This window comes from Osmerus eperlanus, chromosome 8, assembly GCF_963692335.1.
Source record: "Osmerus eperlanus chromosome 8, fOsmEpe2.1, whole genome shotgun sequence".
NCBI classification, from domain to species: Eukaryota; Metazoa; Chordata; class Actinopteri; order Osmeriformes; family Osmeridae; genus Osmerus; species Osmerus eperlanus.
This window is the reverse complement of record NC_085025.1, coordinates 19,970,139-19,986,202: the sequence shown is the minus strand read 5'-3', so window position 1 is coordinate 19,986,202 and position 16,064 is coordinate 19,970,139. Positions and strand designations below refer to the sequence as shown.

General features: G+C 42.7%; 1 long non-coding RNA gene across 1 annotated transcript; it reads right to left on the bottom strand.

The window, feature by feature from the left end:
* Positions 1–12,092: 12,092 nt before the first annotated feature.
* LOC134025440 (uncharacterized) lies at positions 12,093–14,130 on the bottom strand. Its single transcript, XR_009931018.1, has 2 exons — positions 13,910–14,130; positions 12,093–12,361 (listed from the first exon to the last, which is right to left on the bottom strand). It is a non-coding gene; the product is annotated as an uncharacterized LOC134025440 (long non-coding RNA).
* Positions 14,131–16,064: the final 1,934 nt, after the last annotated feature.

Here is a 16,064-nt window from a genome sequence, read left to right as displayed (position 1 = left end):
GGTGTTGAAAACGGAGCTGAAGTCGATGAAGAGCATCCGCACGTATATGTTGTTCTGATCCAAGTGAAAGAGAGCAGTGTTCAAGGCCAAAGCTACAACATCATCTGTAGACCTGTTCGGCCTATATGCAAACTGGAGTGGGTCTAATGCAGGTGACAGGCAGGATGTAATGTGGTCTTTGACTAACGTCTCAAAGCATTTCATCACAACAGGGCAACAGGGCGGTAATCATTGAGACAGCTCACTGATGGTTTCTTAGAGACTGGGATGATGGTGGCCCCCTTGAACCTATTGGGGACGACAGACTGCGACAGGGAGAGGTTAAAGATGTCAGTGAACACCTGCCAGTTCAGGAGCACAGGCCTTGAGAACACAGCCAGGGATGTTGTCAGGTCCTGGAGCTTTATGCACATTCACTCTAAGTGATAAGTTTAAGGTTGTTATAGAGGTTGTTAGCAATCTAAGGAAACCTCTATTCCCTTGTGTAGGCTACAGCATGCAGCCAACAAAGTATGTTGTTTTGTGTCTGTATTTGACTTTGGTGAATGTTATTTACATGCTGCGCATGTCATTGCATGTTCATATAAAGCTAATGTGGTCTTTATTTTCTCATTACAGCGTGAGTTTAGTTTTAACGGTGGATTTGGAGAAAAAGCTTCAAATAAATCTGTAGCAAGAAAGACACTTGTGCCTGCCAGTGTTTCATGGGATAATAGTATGCTACACTTGTAAATTACTTGTGTAATAAATACTGTGTTTTAATTTAACCAATTAAATAACCGTTTTCTGATTTTTGTGGGGAGGCGTTTAATCGAAGGTGCCATTTATTACACAATGTTCATTTTTGGTGCAGCGTTTATTCAAGGTCAATGTTTAATCAAAGAAAAACTGTAGTTTTCTTCCCAGCATGGGAAGGCCAAAGGATGTTTACAATTGTAGTAGGCCATTGATATGTTTTAAAAGTTCAGGGATGTAATTTGTTGGATAAGAAGCCCCCATCCCCCACTCCAGAGACAATTGATGACAGAGAGGTGCTGACATTAAGTTAAACATAGTCATGCGTTAAAGAGTAGAGTAAAAAATAGAGACAAAATGTGTACATGGATGTTGAAACTCAGTGCTCTGAGTTTGTGCATGTCAGTTTAGACAAACGTAGCCTTTTCAACCTCTAGGTTTAATTCTCTCTTTTATACATTTAAAGTTGGATTTGACATTTAACAGACATTTAATCATTTAGCAAGTTGTTTGACTCAAAAACCATAACAAAGTACATATGGTGTAAAAAATCTGCAGTCAAATTTGGCGAAATTGCTAGCTTGGATGTTATCTTTACATATAGATGGGTTGGTGGTTACAAACAATGAGGATGCGCACGCAGCTTCAAGGCAGAACAATGCCTACCATTTCACCTCTAGTTTATATGTTCCCACCCCCCCCCCCTTCTGAATAAAGTTAGATTGATCTGATTTGTTGATATCTGTTGCTATGAAAACCATTTTAGCCAAGCTAACTAACATTGTTTTTAGCTAGCTGACATTACCATTCAATCACTAACAAAACACGAATAGAAATACTTTGCTAACAGTCCTCACGTGTAATCAAAAGCTTGTAGTGAGATCACATGCATGACCCCCCGAGACAAGCTTTCATGTTTGCATCGCTAGCATCTCGTCATATTACACAGCCGGAAGACAGCTAGATAATAAATATTGTAGCGTCAGCGCCCTTGGGTACCCAGCATGCAGTGCACACCAAAAACGCAAATAGCTGTGGAAAATAGTTTGGTTACAACAGCTGTGCAAGGGATTTCAGTTGTTGTGTTCGTTCACTTAAATGTGTGTAATGTTATTGTTTTTTACTTAAGATAATACTGTTGGTCACCCTGATTGTGCATGTTGTGTAGTTTAATGGGATCAGAGAGTCTGACCATGACAAAGTATTGTTAAGCTGCTGTACCATCACAAGGTACACTTGCTAACAGCTGGACATTAGCTATACCTTGGTCCAGTTCCCTACATGACTCTTGACAGTTGTTTGACTGAGACTCTAGAGAGAGCTCAATTCAGGTAGAGTTCTAATAGCCATGGTCTTCTAACCAGTTTCAGTTTTGAAAACAGTGTGACTGTGTATGGTATGTTTTTTGGGCTACTTCTAATGGCATGACCTGCGCTGGGATAGAGGGAAACAGCATGGATGGGGAAAGTGTGTGGGCAGAGCAAGCAGTAGTAGTACATAACCTACACACTTCCTTTAGTGAAGTGTATCCTCACTTTCATAAAGTTATTGTTGTAATCAAAGCTTTTAAAGAATGGATCTCTGCATGATGGGCCTGACCAGAGCACAGGTGGCCTGACACAACACGCTTCAAAGTTGTCACTTTCAAAAGGGTGGCATTTTAACCCTGTCAGTCCAACATGTCTAAAAGTTGGTACGCATGCCTTATTGCCAATGGGGAACAAATAAGTCTCAAGAACCCATAATGTCGGCAGCATGGATATTTCTCTACAGTGACAATTTGTGAAGAATTTCAAAAAATGACTTAAAATCAGCCATTGATCCAATTGTCTTGAAATGTTGTGTACATGTATGAAATACATGTCTGTGTCATGTCAATTTTGTAATGGTTTGACCAAACAGGAAGTTAGGTCAAATCTCAGCAAATCTTTGAGATATCAACACCAAACTTGGTATGATGACTCGGAACCCTCTTCTGAGGATGTCTACACAATTTGGTGTCATGTGATTACTGGGCGTGGCCGCAGGAAGCAAAAATGCGTTTTGGCCAATAGCTATTGATTTGTTTGCCTTTATTAAGTGATTCCTTTGTCTCATGATATCTTGGGACATCCCGTATGTGACACATGATAACTTGTGATAAAAGCCGAATTGATGCGGCCGCCATTTTGAATTCATTGAAAACCGTTTTTTCTCTACTCCTCCTACAATTTTTGTCATATCTTCTTCAAAATTACCAGAGATGATCTTCAGACCAATCCTCACAAAAGTTATCCCATGGCGTTTTGATTTTCTAAACCGTTTGGCCGTTACAGCCAATCAAAATCGGCAACAAAGCAACCAAACAGGAAGTTGGGTCAAATCTCAGCAAATCTTTGAGATATCAACACCAAACTTGGTATGTCACAAGGAATACACTACAAGATGTTACCATGTGCAAAGGAAACTTCATATCTCTAAAAATGGTTGATATAAAGCAAATCGAATTTATCACTAACGCTAAAATAATACTTTACAAATCCGCCAGTCAAAAACTGATACTCTGATTCAATCACAAGTTCATATGAAGACTCTTGAGAATGTTTAGTACACAAATCTGAGAAAAAGTTGACTGTAAGATGAAAACTCGATTTTTAGTGAATATTTGAAACATGCATGCTTGGCTAATTGCTCCCCTCGCGTGCTCCAAATTCTCACACACTCAGCCTTCCCTTGACACACACATGCTTTCTTGAAATTGTGTGCTGACCAAGCCCCCACCTTCGTTTTTTAGCCCCTGTTTCATTTCGCTTCCAATCGCAGCTCGCCGTTATGAATTTAAATTCTTTTTCGGCGGCCATTGTTGTTTTCAACTGGAATCGCGTGATAGCCGTGTTGGAGGCAGCCACTTTCGGTAAGTCCTATTTTTACACATTTTAAGCTAGAATTAATGATTGGGTTTGTGAAAGTACACTACTCTTGAATTATGGTGAAGGTTTTAGCACTTTTAGACCTTTTAGATCGTGATTCTGAAGTGACGGAAAACCGAACTCGAAAAGTAGCTACTGTAGCTCTAGCTTTTTTCCTCTGTGTTTTTAATTAGTGCGTCATTTTGCATCTCGGCAAATTGTTCATCAAAAAGGTCGAGGAGAGCAGCCTTTAGGAGAAAAAGCAATTCCCCACAGACCTGTCGGCTCGTAATTTTGATTTGGGGCGTGAAAGTCTTTGTAATAAGCCTATGCGGCAGGGAGACCGCATAGGCGCTTAGGCGGCAGCCATGCTTTCGTTGCGTCATGTTCATAAGTTCACCATTTTACAGTTACGTCTACACGAAAAAGGTCGAGGAGGGAAGCCTTTAGGAGCTGTGGGAATTGTGCTTTTAGCCAGATGCTCCGATTATTTTTGTGTTTTGTGGACTTGCAATTGGAGTGATACTGCATCCCGGGGGTACATTGTTTTGACGTTAGCCTCAGAGTCAGGCTCGGCTCGCCCACTGGCAGTGTGTAAACAATTTTGTATTTCACTCAATTCTACTCCAAAAACGTCAGGGAGGACTGCTTTTTGTAGACAAGGGCCTGCTAAAGATAGCCGGTATATCTGATTTTTCAAGGCGAGCCTGTTTCATTCGTCATATGCCCTGAGAAAGCGACCTACGTTAGCCAGGCTAGTTTTGCCAATTTCAGTAAGTCAGGCTATTTAAAGGTCTCTGACAGTCAGAATCACTGTTTACAGGCAAAGGTCGAGCTGGTCTTTTGTCAGATGTGTATATATTGACCAGTTTAGAGGTAAATACTCTTGCCAGGTAAATATTTATATTTCGGCGAAACTCACTCCTCAGGTATGTAAAAGGCCACCCGCGACGACGGTTAGCTAGCTTTTCGTTGGCGTAGTTGGTAGTGGTGGTGCTTGGAATGTCAGAGGTGGCAGGTTCAAACCCAGTGCGGGACGAACATAGGCCTGATACCTTTGCCGGAGCTTGCAATATTTCGTCTGATACATATAATAAGCCTAGTCATATTTTCGTTATCACACAATGACTGACATATTGTCACATTATAAACATCTCTTTCCAAATACGCGTAATAATTGTATGTGTTTTGCATAGTCGATGTTATAGGTCACTTTTAAAATAATGTCATATTTTATAATTAATTAATTTTGACCCCCTGGTGTGGGGGGGTATGGGGGGGAATGTCACTCTTGCCTGTCTTTAAAACTTGAGAGCCCTGGGTTTGCAATGTTGAGGAGGAACCCGCCATTGCTGCCTGTAGCTATATTTATTATTTATTTTTGTTTATTTTCGCCCCCCTAAGGATCAGTCAATATTTGGACTACATAGACAACGCCTGTGTCAAAATGTTCGTCTTGGTCTCGATTGCGTTGCTTGCATTTTTATTTATGTTCCGTTGCACGGTTTAGGAGGTTACAACGTTTTTGTGGCAAAAAGTGCCTTTAGTCAACGAAGGGTACTCAGTGCTAGCTACGTCACCACGTTAGCAACGACGCATAGATTGATGTGCAGTTTGAAGGACTTAAAATGTATGTGTCTATTCCAATATGTAATGATGGTATTCAATGACACAAATCTGTGTTCTAGAAAGAGTGGTCTGGAGTCGCAGAGGTCCAATAATATCAGCTTTAATGCAGCAGTTGGAAATCAACAAGTACAGAGCTCTGGGGTTGTCTAAGTTTCCCTACCCGCAACAGAGTTTTGGGCTGGTTCACGAAGTCCAACTGGCTATCTTTCCCTGCCCCAGCATATAATATACAGTGTAATTAAAACACAAAGATGAAAAAAGGGTTGAGCTTGTTCTCTCGTGCATCAGGGAGTTGTTCTTGCCTACGCGTCCCACCTGCTCGGGTGCCGTCTCCACCCGGTTTCAAGGTTGTTTCTGAAAATGAAGAGATAGAGACACAAAGAACAGCCTGCTTCCCACACCCAGTGTGAGACCCAATGTTTAAGCCTGAGCACACTTCTAAGTTCATAACTTTAATAAGCACAATGCATAACTTTAATAAGCCCAATATATTCTTTAATCCCTCTTTTGATCTCTGAAAACACCAGAGATCAATCAACATAGCCCGGACCAGCTACCGCCTCCTCATCCTGGTCAGCCAGCAACGGCATTTGGAACCCCGTCTTTGGGTTCTCCACAGCCGAGACAATGATCCGGTTGCACAGGGACCTGATACACGGGATACAACAACAATCATGTTGATATTGATATAGCACACTCTTAAGTAAAATAGCGGAAACCTTCTTAGTCCAGTACAATTATAGTGTGGTCAAGCAGTATCACTCTTGACCTAGTCGTAACCCTCTTTTCCGGACTCTCACATTCGTAGCAATAGCAAACGGTTCACTGCCCCTCCTGGCCCTTCTCCACCAACTCCTGGAAAGTATGACTGGATTCTGGAGCAGCACAACACATGCTCCAGTGGTACCACGTACTTCCTTTCCCCAGCACCCTTAGGGCGTGCAAGGTTCTCTCGATGACCTTGAATGGTCCTGTCCATAAATGTACAACAGGCTTCCCCGAACATCTGATGATGTATTGGGGCAGGTGGGACAGGGTCTTCAAGGGGAAGGGGGGGCAGACCACTCCTAGGTCTGATGAGGCATAAGGGCAGATGGGGCAGGGTCTCCAAGGGGAAGGGGTAGATTATCCAGTGAGAAAGGGGGGGAACAGGGTCTCCAGGGGAATGGGGCCTTAGAACAGGGGTTGTATATCCAAAGGTAGTCAGACCCGCCGGTCTGACTCGTCCTGAAGCAGAAAAGAGTTACAGTCCCAGCATCACCTTATCTCCCATGATCAAGCAGTAACTGAGTCAATTGAGATGCGAACAGTCGAACACCAATGATTAAACACAGATATTGAAATCAAGAACCCATTCGAGGATTTAAAGTGGATATTTTTAAAGTTCTAATAAATCCCTCCTTTCACACCCTTTTAGGGTGTGACAACAAACACAAATAAAAAAATATCCCATTACTGATTACACAATGTTGACATACAAATCAACAATAACTAGAGAGGGTACAATTTCTGGGGAAATTGTAGGGTGTGCTTGCTTGCGTCGGTTGCACAGGGGGGGGTCCGTTTTTTTATGAAATGTTTACAACTGATATTTATATATCAGTTGTATATTTTATATAAAAATGCATACTTATTATTTATAAAGATTACATAGATTTAAAAGCATTTTTTTTTTGCTGCTCATTTACAACTCAAAATACGAGTGAAGTGTAGAATGAAATAGATGTCTTCTCATTTCCCCTGCAAGAGGCAGCCTCATAGCTGAATCAAAACGAATAAATTTGGCAGACCGGTGTAAAAATTTACCTAATCTCTATGACTTAAACGTCCTTTTAAGTTTTCCCTTCTCGTGATATTTTCAGGCATTTAGCCTACTCATATTGCATTCATTCATTAATAAAGAACCCCCTTTGAAGATTATTCTACGACGTTACCGGCAGTAGAAGATGGAATCGCGATTCAAACAGTACCATCTGCTAACTGAAAATACCCAAAAACGTAAATAAGCTTGATACATTTATTTAGTGGAAAATCGCTCATTAATAAAAATGTCACTGGTAGCGATCATTGTCAGTAACAACGCAAAATGCGATATAGCCTGTGTGCTTACTTTTTTATACAGTAACTGAACATGAAAATATTCAACACTGAGAATATCTCAATGGGCTGGGATAGTGACCTGTAAAGTATAAGGTAGTTGGTTGGAATCCAGCCATTATCTTTTGGCCTGTCATAATTTTGATCTGTTTAGCTAAACAGGATGACATCATCCTGAAATACCAAGCACAATTTCATGCAATTTCACCTTTAAATGTCAACTGTTTCTTAACCTTTGTCCCAAAGCTGACCAAAGCTAATACTCTGCCCTTTCTATTCATACAATCTCAACAGTTGGTGTGTAGCAGCGCAGATAGAGAGACTGACTTGTAACCTTATGCTCATGAGTTCAAATCCTCGTTCAGCCTATTGTTGTTGGCCAAACATGAAGTAGTTTTGCTCTCTTGTTGTCCAAGTCTCGGTCTTCTACAGTGTACATGTTTATAATATGTTGCCATTTTGCAGAGGAACCTGCATCGCTGCTTGCAGCTACATTAATAATAATAAGAAGAAGAAAAAGTAGAAACCCTTAAGGTGGCTTTGCCGCTTTGCGGCTTGGCCACCAAATATAGCTAGTTTATCTCTTATTACACACTTGATGTTGCAAGTGATACGAGCAGACAAAATCAGAATCAGAATGGGATTTATTCGCCATGAAAGTTTGCACAGACAAGGAATTTGTTTTGGCAGGAAGGTGCATACAATAAACATATAGGGACCTAAAATTTAAATATGTGGACTATCTATACTAAGGGTACATAAACTAGCAGTACTAAGTGGAATTAGAATTACATAAAATATACAATAAAATAAAATATAAGTTGCCGTAATTTACAATATAAAAAAAATACAAATGTACAAGATACAATTTTGTAATGCAGTGCAAAAAGCAGTGTGTTTTAAGCAGGAAGTCATTAGAGTCAGTGTGGTCCCTTGGCCTTGTTGAAGAGGCCAACAGCGGAAGGGAAGAAACTGTTTTTGTGGCGTGAAGTATTGGTCCTGATGGACCGCAGCCTTCTGCCGGAGGGGAGTGACTGAGACAGGGAGTGTCCAGGGTGGGAGGAGTTGGCCACAATCTTTGCAGCCAATCACCTTCTCAGCAGTGCGGATGATACGCTGCAGCCTGCTCTTTTCCTTGGCAGTGGCAGCAGCGTACCAGACGGTGATGGAGGAGGTGAGGATGGACTCTGATGGCTGAGTAGAAGTGCACCATCATTGTCTTTGGCAGGTTGAACTTCTTCAGCTGCCGAAGGAAGTACATCCTCTGTTGTGCTTTCTTGATGAGGGAGCTGATGTTCAGTTCCCACTTGAGGTCCTGGGAGAGGATAGTGCCCAGGAAGCGGAAGGACTCCACAGTGTTGACTGGGGAGTCACACAGGGTGATGGGGGTGAGTGGGGCTGTGTTCTTCCTGAAGTCCACAACCATCTCCACTGTCTTAAGAGCATTGAGATCTAAGTTGTTCTGGCTGCACCAGGTTGGCCGCTTCCCACCTATAATCAGACTCGTCTCCACCAGAGATGAGCCCAATAAGGGTGGTGTCGTCCGCAAACTTCAGGAGTTTGACGGACGGATGACTGGAGGTGCAGCTGTTGGTGTACAGGGAGAAGAGCAGAGGGGAAAGGACGCAGCCCTGAGGAGATCCGGTGCTAATGGACCGGGAGTCAGAGACTTGTGTTCCCAGCTTAACGCACTGCTTCCTGTCAGACAGGAAGTCTGTGATCCACCTGCAGGTGGAATCAGGCATGTTCAGCTGGGAGAGCTTGTCCTGAAGCAGGGCGGGGATGATGGTATTGAAGGCAGAGCTGAAGTCCACAAACAGGATCCTGGCATAGGATGCTGGGGAGTCCAGGTGCTGTAGGGTGAAGTGGAGGGCCATGTTAACTGCATCGTACACAGATCTGTTGGCTCTGTAGGCAAACTGCAGGGGGTCCAGTAGAGGGTCAGTGATGGATTTAAGGTGTGCCAGCACCAGGCGCTCGAAAGACTTCATTACCACAGAGGTCAGGGCGACGGCTCTGTAGTCATTATGTCCTGTTGGCCTTGGCTTTTTGGGCACAGGGATGATGGTGGAGGACTTGAGACAGGCTGGCACATGGCATGTCTCAAGGGAGGTGTTAAAGATGTAGGTAAACACCGGAGACAGCTGGTCAGCGCAGTGCTTGAGGGTGGCTGGAGAGACAGAGTCCGGCCCAGCTGCTTTGCGGGGTTTCTGCCTCTTGAAAATTCTGTTAACTTCACCCTCCTGAATGTAGAGAGTCGTCACTGTAGAGGGGGGGGAGGTGGGAGGCCTCCTGGGTGGGAAGGGGTAGTTCAGGACTGTCTAATTGTCTTTCAAATCTGCAGTAGAACTCATTCAGGTCGTTGGCCAGGCGGGAGTCGTTAGTGGAGTGGGGGGCTCTGGGCTTGTAGTTGGTAATCTGCCTGAGCCCTCTCCAGACAGAAGCAGAGTCGTTTGCAGAGAATTGGTGTTTTAGTCTCTCCGAGTACAGTCGTTTAGCCTCCCTCACCGCCTTGCTAAACCTGTTCATCGACTCCTTGAAACTGTCTTTGTCCCCACTCCTAAACGCGGCCTCTTTCGCTGACCTCAACCTTCTGAGTTTAGCTGTAAACCAGGGTTTGTCGTTGTTGTAGCTCACCCTGGTGCGTGTTGGTATACAGCAGTCCTCACAGAAGCTGATGTATGATGTCACAGCCTCTGTGAGCTCATCCAGACTATTGGTAACAGTCGTGAACATGTCCCAGTCAGTGCAGTCCAAGCACGCCCGCAGATCCTCCATAGCTTCACTGGTCCATTGTTTTGATGTCCTCACAGCAGGCTTACAGCGCTTTAGCTTCTGCCTGTATGCAGGAATCAGGTGGACCATGGCGTGGTCAGAGTGACCCAGTGCTGCTCGGGGGACCGCATGGTATGCTTTGCTGATTGTAGAGTAGCAGTGATCCAAGGTGTTTCCTTCTCTGGTAGGGCATTTGATGAATTGTCTATATTTTGGGAGTTCTTGAGTGAGATTGCCTTTGTTAAAGTCGCCTAGCACAATAACCAAGGAATCCGGATTTTCATGCTCCACACTCAGTATCTGGCTGGCAAGCACACGTTGAGCCTCGTTGACGCTAGCCTGCGGAGGCATGTAGACGCCAAACACAATGAATGATGCAAACTCTCGTGGCGAGTAAAACGATCTACAGTTAATAAAAAATGATTCCAGGTCAGGAGAACAGTGCTGCAGAATCACTGTCACATCTTCACACCAGCCAAAAGGAAACTTCGGTGGGTCTTTTAAATTCAGCGCCTTCAGCCAGGGACGCAGATCCTCAACTTTGGTTGGAGGTCGATGCAAAGTATGTCGGCCCACAACACTCGGACCTCTTCTTTCCATAGTCAAAACAATGATAATACAGGGTCTGATTCCGTTTTCTCCAGCTGTTATGGCAGCCACAAACTGCAGTTGATGCTGGGCATCTCTATTAGCCTTAAATTAGTACCAGAGCCTGTTTAAGACACTCTTTTAGTACCGTTATAAAGCGGAAAGTATCTAAACCGGAAATGAGAATACGCGGATGGCCGCGCCCATCGTGAATTCCGGAATAAGGTGAATAAAATACGCTAATTACTAATAATAAGTCTCGTGTCTCCAGTCCTGTTGTTACCGTATGCCGATATAATACAAAATGCCTGATTGATTATTAGGGTTCCTTTGGTAGGAGGAAACCTATTGTTTTTGTTAGTATTCTTCTCATTAGGGTTCCTCCAGTAGGAGGAAACCTATTGTTTTTGTTAGTATTCTTATTCTTCTTATTATATTTCTCCGCTAAATGTCCCAATAGCTCAAAAAGTCCTTGACCCGATTTTTTCAAATTTGGCCCAATGATACACCAGGTCACTCACTACTCCCAGACCGCTAATGGCCCATGTACGCCCATAGGTGGCGCTATAAGCCACGCCCAAAGTCTACGTGATTTCCCCAGCGCCCCATTATTCCAAAATGCCTGAAAATTGGTACACATGCCTTATTTCTCATGGGGAACAAAAAAGCCTCAAGAACCCATAAGGTCCGCCATGATAGATTTTGCTGTACTGTCCAAATTTGGTACAACCTTCAAAACCCTTCTCCTCATGAACCATAGATCCAATCGACTTTCTATAGGGTCAAATTGAATAAGGAATGCAATACAATATGTCTGAAAAGGGTGTATTTATGTAAATGTCCACATTGCCTCAATATCTTTGTGTTAATAAATCAAATATAATTTTGACTGATGGTTTTTCAAACCTTATTGGCTTCAAGGTGACAACATTCATTTACCATGCGCAATTTCATGCAATTTTACCTTGAAATGTCAACCGTTTCTTAACCTTTGTCCCAAAGCTGACCAAAGCTATTCATAAGATCTCAACAGTTGGTGTGTAGCAGAGAGAATAAAGAGACTGACTTGTAACCTTATGCTCATGAGTTCAAATTCTCAGTCAGCCTATTGTTGTTGGCCAAACATGAAGTAGTTTTGCTCTCTTGTTGTCCAACTCTTGACCTTCTACAATGTACGTTTTTGTAATATTTAGCCATTTTGCGGAGGAACCCGCATCGCTGCTTGCAGCTATATTTATGTATTATCTCTTACAATGTACTACAAATTTAAAATATTGTTTTGTTTAACATGCAAATCATCAGAGCGCGCTGATCACTGCCTGAAAACGTGCATCATGCGAACTTAGGCCGTGTTCACACTTGACTTCTTTTTTTAGAAAAAAGTGCTGCCTTCAGCGCCTTTTGAGCGCCTTTTGCCTTTTCAGAAAAGTGCTGGGTGACGTCAAGCGCCTTTCTGACGAGAATTCTGTAACCTGAACGGGAATCATACATTCTAGCGATACATTGTTATCCGTTATTTTCCGTTGGTTACTTATTGACAGCTAGCTACTATGGCAAATAAAATGCAATTACTTGCTTTAGCTTTGGCGTTTGAGGAGCCATAGCCTGGTAACTAAGGTAGAAGGTTACTAGGGAAGGTACACGCGTACCTACCAGGGATGGAAATTAGCACCCGCTACCAGCCAAATGCGGGTGATTTTGTGTTGTGGCGGGTAAACTCGCTTTTATAGCATACTGTTTCACCCGGACACTTTAGAGGCGGCACACCTTCAATAAAATGTGGCGTTACATCGCAGGCGTTGTGCTGCCTTCGGGTCACATGACCCAAAGGTTCATAACGAACCATCGTTGTGTTTCCCCAATTTTACCCAATACAAAAACAAATAAAAATAATTTTCTTTTAACCTTCGCAATGTGGGGGGTCTGAGACAGCCCAACGGTTAAAAGAAAATGCTTCACTTTGTTTTTGTATGCGGTAAAGTTGTCGCAATACGACGGTGGGTCACAATGACTGATGGGTCAGAATGACCCGAAGATAACACAAGGGTTAAGAGGTCCGCTGAGAAAACATCTCAGGAGGAGCCAGTGGCGAAATTCAAAAAACGTTTTTTTAAAGATGAGGGATGAGGGAGTCAGGTGGCTGAGCGGTGAGGGAATCGGGCTAGTAATCCGAAGGTTGCCAGTTCGATTCCCGGTCATGCCAACTGACGTTGTGTCCTTGGGCAAGGCACTTCACCCTACTTGCCTCGGGGGAATGTCCCTGTACTTACTGTAAGTCGCTCTGGATAAGAGCGTCTGCTAAATGACTAAATGTAAATGTAAATAACGATGGAGAAAAGCAGACAATGGGGAGTCCCGCGATTGGTTAGTTTACGACGAGACAAATCTGATAATGTACTGCTCTGTATCCGTCAACACGCTTCAGAAGATGCCAAAACTAATAGTTTCATTGTTGGGACTAAAAACCTAAAACTGGAAGCCATAAAAGACCACGAATCATCAAAATGCCGCATCCAGGTAAAAAAGAGAGCACAGGGAAAAGCAGCCCCGGAGAATACGGCTGCCATGAAGGCACTTACCAGCCTGAAGACGGCCCAGTTGGATAAGATGAAAATACTGTTTAGGAACGCCCACGCAGTGGGGAGGATGGGTGGAGGAATGTTAGTTTGTTGTTTAATCTGCCCTACTCATTTAATGAAATGTATATCAGTTTGTGGTTTGTGTATGTATAAGAGAGAAAGAGAAAGTGTCAGTGTTTCATTGAGACTTGAGATGAAATAAACTGCTTAACCCTTGTGCTGCCTTCGGGTCACATGACCCAAAGGTTCATAACGAACCATCGTTGTGTTTACCCAATTTTACCCAATACAAAAACAAATAAAAATAATTTTATTTTAACCTTCGCAATGTGGGGGGTCTGAGACAGCCATACGGTTAAAAGAAAATGCTTCACTTTGATTTTGTATGCGGTAAAGTTGTCGCAATACGACGGTGGGTCACAACAACTGATGGGTGACTCGAAGATAACACAAGGGTTAAGTATTGTAGATCTTGTAGTATTAATTTTCACATGCAGTTACACATTGTCGGTTAAAAACAAGAAAGTGGCTGGTAAAAACATTGAGTGGCTGGTAGATTTTGAAATCCACCAGCCACAGTGGCCGGTGGACAAAATTTTTTATTTCCATCCCTGGTACCTACTCTCCTCGTCCTGACTGGTCAGTTGTCAGAAAGGCGCTTGACGTCACCCAGCGCTTTTCTGAAAAGTTGAGAAAATTGAACTCAAAAAGGCATCGGGCGCTGCGCTTTTTTAGAAGTTTTTTAAAAAAGGCGTCCGCCTTTTTCCTTTTCCCATAGGGTTGCATGTAAAAAGGCGCTGAAGGCAGTGCTTTTTTCTGAAAAAATAAGTCAAGTGTGAACACGGCCTTACGTAGAAGCCAAGTGGGGAACAGTGCAACAGAGAAAGATTTTGTTGTCTTGGCCGGAGAAGATAATGTCATTCGATTTGGATGTGATTCTTATAATAGGCATATTCATTTTTCAACACAGTGCGTTAGCATGAGCGAAGTAGGCCTAGGCCAACTTAAGTTTTTAAGGTGGTAGGCTGGCGGTGGTAGGGCATCAGATGTGCTAGGACCGGTACTGACGAGTCGACAGTGTATAAATGGACTGCATTTATATAGCGCTTTTCTACCTTAGCGGCACTCAAAGCGCTTTACAATGTTTGCCTCTCATTCACCCATTCATACTCTCACTCACACATACCGACGGCAGCGAGCTACCATGCAAGGCGCCGGCCTGCCAATCGGGAGCAACTTGGGGTTCAGAGTCTTGCTCAAGGATACTTCGGCACATGACCTAGGAGGAGTCGGGGATCGAACCGCCAACCTTGCGATTAACAGACAACCCTCTCTACCCCCTGAGCCACAGCCGCCCGTATACAATTTATTAACACACGTGTTGAGGTCAAATTCTAATTAAAGTTTGTCCTATTCATATTCAGATCTTTTATATTGTGTACATTTTCCAGACTTCATTAACATGTGTATTTTTATTGCACACATTGTATTTTGGTAGTCTTCAATCCCGAGTGTTCGATTAATATTTGATGCATTCAGTTTTACCTCAACAATCTTGTATTTCCAATTTCCTTACACACACATGCACCCAAAGAAAATGCATCCTTCCCAGAACATTTCAAATAGTTTTGGCATCTTTTGTACTTTATTAGGTAAAGGAAACAACTAAAATATAGAAACATACATCATTAAGTCAAAGAGGGTGACAAGTTGGCATCCAGATCTGAGGTAGGAGGGAACAGGGAACCCTTCAGTGGAAATTCAGATATAATGGCATCCGATGAGACATCTCAGGGTACATCTTAAAAAATGTAATTAATAACATAAGCCTACACATCAAGCATATATTAATGTAGTAAACGTTTGTGAAAGTATTTAAGCAGTACTATAATAAGTACTAAATCATTATTCACTGTCATTTTAGGACAATTCACTGCCTCTGCTTTCTTACTCGAACACTCCTGTGTTAAAATCCTTCACAGTTTCAGCCTCGAAAAAGAAAGCAAAAAATATCTTCAGTGTATTCTTTTCTTACTCTGCATGTTGAAAGCTGTTCTCTTGACATTTACTGAAATTTACAAAGTCCATCTCAATAAATCTTTGTATTAATGAATGATCAGATTAAAATATTTAGCGAAATGCTACGAACAAATTATATCACTGATATTTTTATAAAAATATTCAGTAATCCTAATAGGGTTATTATTCTGATTAAAGAGGTGTAAATATTTGAAGACTACCTTTAACTACATTCACATTTGTACTAAGCACATCAACCTCACAGTCTTCTTCAGTTATGAATTTGGCAATTAACGCCTCAAACTAACTAAAACAATCATATTCATTCATGCCAGTTGTTCTGTACTGGATGCTAGCTTGTCTAAAATCTCCCACCTGTACACTCCATCATGCTCAGATTCCCATCAAACTATACATGTGGTTGGCAAGCTCTTCCCCAAGCAACAATAACTCCAGTTATATGTGATCTATAGCGGTTTATCCCTTTTCGTACATGCAGTAAATCAACCAAAGCTTAAATATGTCTAACGCAGGTGCCCTATATAAGAGGGAACCAGCCTGCTGCTCATTCTACCAAAACTATTGAAAAACAGCTGGGTTGAAATAAGGCAAGCTGGGCTAGCAGGCCTATGGGCCGTCTGCTCCACTCATAGAACCATTGTTCTATATTGTGGAGCTCTGCCCCACAGGGAGCTCTGCTCCTACTGGTTTAGGCGGAGCGAGCGAGGCCAGATATACTCCCAGCGTACAAGTA